Here is a 9,849-nt window from a genome sequence, read left to right as displayed (position 1 = left end):
CATGGTGGCTCACAACCATCTGTAATGGGGTCTGGTGCCCTCTTCTGGCCTGCAGGCATACACACAGACAGAATATTGTATACATAATAAATAAATAAATATAAAAAAAATAAAAATAAAAAGCTAGAAAATAAAGTAAAATAAATCTCCTTTAAAAATGCTGGAGACCATGACATTATATGACGGGTACATTACAATGGGGTGGAGGGGCTCTCAACTGACAAATATCTTAATTGTTAAGCAGAAAGGAGTTTTCTTTGTAGGGAGGATCAAATCAGGGTAAGAAAGAAATTGACAGAGAAGAGGGAATGATGAGCGGGTGATGAAATCAGATGCTATACCAGATGTCCGTTACCCCTAAGGTCAGCCTGTTCTTAGGATTATGATAAAGAAGGGTGGTTCAAATATTCCAGGTCTAGAGGAAGGAAAGAGACTCAAGTGTGCTTAATAAGTGTTTTGTTTGTTGTGATCCATTGATCATTTGCCAGGCAAAAAGTAGGAAGTTAGAAAGTATGCACCTCATCCAGACACACGTTTAAAAAGGTTACAATGATGCTGGGGAAGGTGGTGAGTACTTTAAATCCCAGCACCAGGGAGGCAGAGGCGGACAGGGTTCTAGGTCAGCCAGAGCTATCTAATGAGACCTATTGTAAGGGAGAAAAGAAAAAGGTTAAATAATGATTAAAACATAATGAGAGCAGTGTAGTTTTTCTCCTCTCCCCCTTTGGTTTTTGAGACAGTCTTTATACACCGCCTGCACACGGCTTGAGGTTGTGACCTTCTCTCTGCCTCTGCCTGCTGCGATTTCAGGTACGTGTCACTATGCCTGCCATACTAAGTTGTTTGAAACATAGCTTTTTTTGTATGAATTTTAACCAAATGTAGACTTAGTGTTAGCTTACTAACTACTTTTGCCATGCATATGTCAATCTCTTTAATATTTAAAGAGCAGATATTATAAAATTTGGATTCGTTTATCATGGATACATCTGTTCAGCATGCAGTACAACCGAGTGATCTATCCATAGCATGGAGCACAGTGGAGGTGCAGAAAGTTTGAAGCACATACTAGCAAAATACCACCTGCCTCCCCAAACTCACCAAATACAGGGAATGCACTGTCTCAAAGGGGGTTTAACACTTGTTTTCAAACTAAGTATCTCCAAAATTTTAGAAGCTTTTTACACAAACTATTATGCCATTGCTACTTTTAAATGTATCGAGCACTTCTAGATATCTTGAAAGAATCAATTTTATATATAAGAAATTGTCTATTATGTACACAGAACTGGTGAATGAAATCATACTTGTAGCGGTGGTTGTCATATGCTGTAGCTTGTAAATGTGACATTTGGGCCTAGAACTCTTCCCTTCTCACTTCCTTTCTCTCTACCTAAAGGTCGAAACTAAAACTTCAGTCCAGTCACTAATAATCTCTCCTAGTGAACAGCTTTAGAACGATATAGCTATCTAAATGCTCATTATAACCATCCCCCTACTTCAGCCCATCTCCTACATAGTATTAGGACTACCTCTTCAGAGCCAAACAGCACCAATAAAAAGGCCATTAAGAGAAAACTAGTTCTCTCTACTCAAGAGGATAAGATATCTGGTCTCTGTAGAGACCTAATATTCCAAGCTATCCAAAATATAGAAGAGTTAATCCACTTGGGCCTGTCAATAATCTGACCAATGGACCATATCTCATAAAGGTAGGAACATTCCTACGAAGGCAGGAACATCTTAAGCCATGCTAAAGAGATCTGTAGAATAAGTATCTCTCTAGCAAGATGCTGTGCTTTTCCTCTCCGGAGTTCCTGCTCCCTAGTGCAGTCCCTGCCATCCTCCCTGAGGTTCAGTTGGGTCAGGTAACCTTTCTGAGAAAGGTATATATTTTTTTCTTTCTTTTTCAGATACGGTCAGACCCTCAGTATGCTTTTTTTCTGGTACCTTTGCTATCGTCTAGGTGTCTTGATTGGGTTTGTTTTCTCTGCCAGTTGAAGAATTAAAAGTCAGGGGCTGGAGAGATGGCTCAGCAGTGAAGAAAACTGGCTGCATAATGAATAAATCTTTTTAAACATTTTTTTTTTAAAAATTAAAAGTCCAGAAAATTCTCAAGTGCAACAATTAGCAACGGGAAATCTCCAACACTGCAGACAGAATCAACCTGTAAGAGTATTTGGGGGTGGTGCACACAGAATGACCCTCTGCAAAGCAAAGGGGTAAGGATCAGGAAGCTTGGAAGGGTCTTTCCTAACTTAAAGTTGTTCAGTTTGAACAAAGACAGGGAATCAAATAGGCCCACACTTTGGAGTAAACATGTCTGATCCGTGTTTGTGAACTTGCAGGACCTGTCTACAGGCAGGAGCCCTAGGAATAAAAGCCTGCTAGGCCTTCTAGACATTTGTCTGTATGTAGAAATATAAGGAAAAAGCTGGAAGTTTGCCATCTTTTTTATTTGTGGTCCCTCTTCCTGTCTGCCTGTCAGAAATCTGTCTTAAGTCCTAGTCTCTTACTTTGGGTTAGTTTCCCTCCCTGCCACGTAATTGTCTGCCTCAGTGCGGCTGGCCTCCACCTGGGCAAAATTCAAATGGCACGGCTTTCTTCCTCTTTTCTCCTTTCCTCTACTCCAGTAGCTGCTGTGACTTAAAGCTTTGCTTCCCTGGATTTAAAAAAAAAAAAAAAATTCTAATAGAACAGATTTAATTGGCAGAGCAAACGAACTGGTTCTTCTGCCCCTCAAGGACGTTATGATGCTACTATGTAATTACACTTTTCTTGCACCTCAACTATATCCTCTTGGCATGTTTTTCTTTTCTTGACTGAAAATGTGTAGAGTGAGTGATAAGGTAGGGAAAAGCTTCTGCTATGGTGCAAGCTACATTATCTCAAATTTCTTGAGCGTGACAGATACCCTCTCTTCTTTTCCAATGTGCCCTGCCCTTGCCTGGCAGCCCTTTTTCTATGTGGCTGATCTCGGAACCCTTTCTCTAAGGTTGCGTCCGTGGTCCACACTAAATCTGAAACTTAAAAAAAGGTCGACTCGGGACCTCATTTCCAGGAGGAAGCAGCAGGAAAACCATTCTTAGGGAAAACCAAGTGAAAATTCTGCTTAGATGCAGTTAGCTATCATGATAGACCGATTTCTGCCTGGGCCATGAGAACGGTGACTGAGACGGGACGTTTGAGCCCAGCTTCTTAAAATCAGCTTACACAGGCACAGCGTACAGGATAGGCTCTGACCGCTATCCAATCAGTACCGCGGAGCGCAGCGCGCGCTATCTAATCAGTAGCGCCGATTGATGGAGCGGAAGTTCCTCACCAGACATCTTTCTTCTTGGCCGGCTGTGCCGGTGACACTCTCAGGTGAGGGAGTCACGGGTGGCCGTTCACACCGGGAGCATCCCTAAGGGCCTCACGGAGCCCGGGGCTCAGACTTGGTGAGTATCCTTGAGGCCAGCTGTCCAATCAGGAATGCCGGAGGGCCGACCGGATGTTCCTCACCCGCCATCTTTCTTTCTGGCACTGTCGGGCTAGTTGAGAGGGGCGGGAACATGGTCAAGCCTCTGGCCGTTTTGAAACTTCAAAGAGACCCAAGAAGCAGCCGTGGTAAACGTTGGCGAGTGAAGGAGTCGCTGGTCTGCACCGCCCCTGCTTTGGGAGCTATGGGACTCAGGTTCCTCTGCTCTCTGTGTGACGGAATCCAGGGCCTGCCCCAACTCTTGCAGAATTCCCTTCTCTTGCCTTTGCAGCAATACCCTCTCCTGAAAAGTATGTAGAGTTAAGCATGTTAGCACCTGCGAGATGGCCATGAGTAAGACCAATTTGGACTGAATCCCACGTTCTAGGCCAACCTGAGCTAGCTGTAAGACTTTGTAAAAGAAAAAGAAAAGTGATGTAGTCAATGCTTTCTAATTAGTTAATTTGGAAATCAATTAAGAAATCCCATAATCCTTGCCGGGCGCTGGTGGCGCACGCCTTTGATCACAACACTACCGAGGCAGAGGCAGGCGGATCTCCGTGAATTTGAGGCCAATAGATTAAAGAGTAAGTTCCAGGACAGGCTCCAAAGCTACACAGAGAAACCTTGTCTCGAAAAAACAAACAAAAAACAAAACAAAAAAAAAAAAAAAGGAAGAAAGAAAGAAATTCCAAATTCTAGCTAGGTTTTCTGGTGCATTATAATACGTTATGAACTTCTTCTACAGTGATTTGTTCTTTTAACTTTCACTGAATTAAAAAAAAACTGAGCAAAATAACGAGAACTATATTCACTTAATTTTTGCTTACTGATTACCATAAAAATTGCCTGGTTTCACCTGGATTGGTGGTCCATGTCTTTAATCTTAATATTCAGAAAGCAGAGACAAGTGAATTTCTGTGAATTCAAAGCCAGACTGGTCCATTGGTTCAAACCTGAAATTCCACCTACTCAAGAGACTAAAGCAGAAGGACAGCAAGGGCAAGGTCTGTCTAGGCTACAAAATGAATTCCTGACCAGCTTGGATAACTTAGAAAGCGTGTGTTTTAAAATAAAAAAGAAGAACTGGGGATGTATGTAGTATAGTGGCAGAGAAAGTTTGCAAGAAAAAAAAATGTGAATGGAATAAATACTTCACAGGACACCTAATACCAATACTAGGGTATTCACATGGGTTTGTTGTTGTTTTAAGAGAGTGTCTCATTTGCTTGACTGGAACTCACTATGAAGACCAGGCTGGCCTGGAATTCATAGAGATTTATTTGCTGCTGCCTCCTGAGTGCTGGGAATGAAGATATGTCAGGAAACTCAGCTAAGTATTCTTAATAGACATGTACAAATGTCTAAAGTTGAAACCACAGCCAAGAAGGCTGTAGTGGCATAGCTTGTATTCCCCACTCTTGAAAGAACATCACAAGTTTGTGGCTAGCCTGGGTTACATAATGAGACCCTATCTCAAAAAACTCTAATCATAGGCAGGCAGTGGCGACAAATGCCTTTAATCCCAGCACTTGGGAGGCAGAGGCAGCCTGGCCTACAGAAAGGAGACTCTGTCTCAGAAATAAATTGGGGTTTCTTTCTTCTCTGTGCATATTCAGTGTATAAATACGTCAGGGTGTTATTCCTGAGCATTTCTGTCGCCATATACAACACTAATTCTGTACCAGCACTTGTTTGTGTGTGTTTATGAACAGTGTGGGGTGCTTTGGTCAGTCTAGCCTGGCAAGACTGTCGTGAAACACTAAAGATAAAAAGCATAGGTACAATGCATTTTGCTAATTTAGTTGTTGCCGTGCATGTTGTATTAGTCATTTTTCCCTTGCTGTGATAAAACACCGTGCGTGATCAAGGCAACATGCAACATACAGAAAAACCTTATGATTCCAGAGGAATAAGAGTTCATAGTAGCTGGGAAGCATGGCAGCTGGTGGCAGGCACAGAACAAGAGTAGGAAGCAAGGTCTCGACTTTAAGTGCAAGCATGAAGCAGAGAGGGTGAAACTGAAATGATGGGTGGCTTTTAATTCCCTGTTAATGCACTTCCTCTAGAGAAGCCATGCACCTAAACCTTCCCAAACAACTCCACCAACCTGGTGCCTGAATGCTTAAGACTGTGGAGGAGGTTTCTCATTCAAACCTCCACACATACATGTAGTATGTAATTCTGAGTGTGGACACGAGAGTCTGGAACTGAGCTTTCTTGTTACTTTGAAACCCAGCCATCTGGGGTGCATCCATTTAGCATCACTTGAAGATTTACAAGTGCATTTTTATGTTTTATTACACTTTCAATCAAATGAACCCTATTACACCCCATCTCTCAACACATTCTTACCAAGTACCCTAGGTTGGCCTGGAACTAGCTATGCACACCAGGCTAGCCCCAAATTCATAGAGATCCTCATTACAGTCTCTTATGTCTCCCCTACTTCCTTGGATTTGTTTTCTTTTTCTCAACTAGTGCCTTCCCTGTTTTCTACCACCAAAAGAAATGTCTCTTCCTCCCCTAGCAACCATTAACTACATATAGATCCTCGAGAAGTAGATAAACCTCATGGGCCCTTCCTAGTTAATGGCCTATAATTTCGCAGAAGTCTCTCTCCCCTCCATAAAAAGATGTTGATGAGCCCAATAGTGTGTATATATATATTGCAGGTTACCACAGCTGCTGGGAATTTAAGTTCATGATATCTAGATAGGATAGATGATTGGATAGGTGCACAGATAGAGAGACAGATAGGCTCTGTGTGTGTGTGTGTGTGTGTGTGTGTGTTTTATACACACTTGTATTGCAGAGGCCAGCAAATAAATGGGTCTTGCTGTACCTGAAGTGAGGATGGGAGTCAGTAGTGTTGTCTCAGCTCCTCCACATAACTTTCCCTCTAAGGGCACATGCTAGGATCAGAACTCAGGTTCCTATGCTTATGCAAGCATCCTTACCCACTGAGCCGTCTCTCCATCCAGTACGAAATGATATTAGCCACATTCTTCAAGCCCTGATGTTTTTCCCAGGTTATGAAATAGTTCAATTATTTGTACACTCAGTGTTGTCTCATGGTGGCTTTTTCCTATGGATCTAATAACAATCTAGTCCACTCTGATGCCCCCTTTGAAATAGTAAAGGAAGTCACTTCCCAAAGCAGTAATTGAGGTAAGCATCAGAGTGCCTTCTCGATTTGAACACTACCTTAGTGGGAGATGGTATTGTGATTTGAATGTGAAATGTCCCCCATACTTCACACTTGATCTCCACCTGGTGGTACTCTTTGGGAGGTTGTTGAACCTTGAAGAGGTGAAGACTCACTGGAAGAAGTAAAATGGGGAGCCGGGCTGAGACTTTATTGTGTGGCCCACTTGCTCCATTCTCCTTTTCCTGAGTATGAGTGCCTGTGACCAGCCAGCTTCCTGCTCTTTTCCCCGTGCCATCTCTGCTGCTGTGTCTTCTTTGCCATGACTGACAATATTCCTCTGAAACTGAATTTGAGCCCAGCCTGGTATACATAGCAAGTTCCAAATCAATCAGGGATGTACAAAGAAACCCTCTCTCTAATAACAATAATAATAACAACAACAACAATAATAATAAAAGACAAGCAACTTGAGAGAATGGTTTACTTAGTTCTTGAGTCCAGGTTACAGTTTGTTACTGCAGGAACGTCAAGGCAGGGACTTGAAATGGGATGTCACATCACATCCTACTCACAGTCAAGAGCAGAGAGAATGCATGTATGCCTACCACTCAGCTCCCTTTCATCTCTCACCCAGTCTGGGACCCAAACTCAGGGACTAGCACCACCCACTTTTGGCCTGGATTTCCTCACATCAGCTAACACAACCAAGATACAGACATGACGACAGACCAACCCCATATGATCAGTCTCACACTAAGACTTAGTTCCTAGGTAGTTTTAGATTTTGTAAAGTTGGTGATGAAAGCTAGCCAACACAGTTCCCTTCAACAGAATATTGGCAGAGAAATGGACAGCGAAGTTATAGTGATGAGATTTAAATCAGAAGTGAGGACGTCTGATTGTAAAGGGGAAATTGCCATTCTCATTACAAGCGTCAAAAAGGCTGAATTATTTCTGTGTCCAAGGACAGTCTGGAGAACAGAACTTCAGTGATGAGCTCGTATATTTGGAATAAACGGTCTCAGCTAGTGTTTGGGTAGCTGCATCGCTTCTGTTACCGGTGAGTGAAAATGAGGATAGGACTTCTCCAAGATGGCTGAGTACAAGAATTTTATCTTAGATATGGAGAGTTTAGTCCAAGGCATGTGGGAGGGTCCAGACTGAACCAAACCATGAGAGGAAAGAGTGGGGCAGGGGTTGTGGGGACATCAAGAGAGGGAGAGAGAGAAGAGAGCCACGAGGGCAAGGAGACAAGGGCGAACCAGCAAGGTGCTGAGGCCAAGAGAGCACATGCGAACCAAGAGTGTGTGGCCAGCTTGGCTGGCTTATAAATGATCAGAAGCTGGGGAAGGGAAAGGAAGCCCAGCCCCTGGGCTGCAGAGGTTTAGGATAGGGGGTGGGGTTAGAGGTGCTGGGAGAGCCACAGATACAGAGTGAGACTTGTTCCAGGTTTCTTTTGGACCTGACAGCTGGCTTCTAAGGAAATGCAGGAGGTGAGACAGGACATAAACACTGTTACTGTAATCAAAGAGGAAGTGGCGTGTCAAGATCTGGAACATTCTCAGCCTAAGTATGTAAAATATAAATAGTGTATATTTTGAGAAGAACAAGTAGTATCCAAGCCACCTTACCTGGTAGATTTGGCTACAAGGAAGCCTGGTGCTCTCCAAGAAAAATGTCATTTTTCAAAGCTCCTCTTCCCATATTTGCAAATGTATGGACTATTTTGCTCATGTTGTTTTTTGTTTGTTTGTTTGTTTGTCTGTCTGTTTTATTTTAAGACAGTATCTCCTTATATAGCCCAGGCTGGCCACAAAATAACAGCACTGACTCAGCCTTCTGAGTGTTGAGGTTAAAGAGATGTATCACTATGTCATGCCCTTGGCTCAGAAGAGTTTAACATCGAGGGAGGGGAGCTCGGGATACCAACTAACCTTGAGGCTAAGGCCACAATAAATCTGGTTCTTCCTTGCTGTACCTGAGTGAGCCAGGACTTACCCTCTGTCTGCTGAGGAGAAGTCACAAACAAATCTCATACTATGTGTTTCTAATACTCCAGGTCTACAGAGTATAAAAGCTGGAGAGAAGAGTGGACTTCTCCATGTATGTTCCAAGAAATTTTTCCAACATTCCTAAGGCCAAGGCAATTGTCCGGTGGGAGGAGAGCTATCACAGAGACTCCCAGCAGGACAAAGCCCAGACAAATTGTGGCTGTTGCAGTCTCAGCAATACAGTGCATGTAGGGTCCATGGAAGAATGGTCATCCGTGAGACCGCAGAGATGCAGCTCCACCAGTGTGCAGCACAGTTATGTGGCAGTCATAAGAATATTTGCTTGATGCGTGACAGCAAAAGCATTTGCTTCACCTCCCAAAGGGTTTCCGACAAATCTATCCAAGTTTTGTGTGCTTTGAGCATGGCCAATATATTCCGGTCGAGCTGTCCCAATATGTCCAGCAAGTTCAGCTAACTTATGCTTGCAGTATGGATCCTTACCTGCCGTATGGATTCTGCAGTTTCAGTCCAACTGGTGTCTGAACACATTAAATGAAAATTTCTAGAGGTAAATATTCATAACCTTTAAATTGTGGGTAGTTCTGAGTAATATCATGAAGTACAAGCTAGTCCATGTACTTCTTATAATCTCTTTGTAAAACAGCTATGTGATGTCACATCAGCCGAAGAAGAAAGATGAGTGTGGCATACTGTGACGTTGAGACAGAAACTGACTCATTGTCTATCACTGCTATAGTTCTGTTTCACTGTTATATACTGTTGTGAACCTCTTCTTGGGTCTACTTAGCTAATTAGAGTTTCTCGTATGTGTGAGAAACTCTAATATAGTATATATTAGGCTAACTACTAGCCACTGTTGTTCTCCACTGAGGTCTTAGGACACACCTCCTTCAGATACTAGTCATTGCTATTTATTTTTTTTCGTATTTGTAGTTTTCATAATTTCATATATGTATATTTTGATCTTTTTCACCCACCCTTACACTCAGTCATCCCCATCCCACTTCTGCTGAACCCGGGTCTCAGCACGTCCCTCTGACTGTCCCTTTTGTCTGTGTTGGTTTGCAATCTTGTGACCCTAATCACTGTGAGTTGACTTGACACAGGTGAGGGTTATAGTTTTCTGTACCATGGCCAGGTTACCCGTGGCTATATTTCTGAGGACAGAGACTCCGCCCCAGCAAGCCACCAGCTCTTTTTTTTTTTTTTTTTTTTTTTTTTGG

The sequence above is a fragment of the Alexandromys fortis genome, unplaced genomic scaffold (assembly GCF_014885135.2).
Source record: "Alexandromys fortis isolate MF-2015 unplaced genomic scaffold, M_Fortis_MF-2015_v1.1 scaffold_237, whole genome shotgun sequence".
NCBI lineage: Eukaryota > Metazoa > Chordata > Mammalia > Rodentia > Cricetidae > Alexandromys > Alexandromys fortis.
The sequence above is the reverse complement of the archived record's forward strand: the minus strand, read 5'-3'. Positions refer to the sequence as shown.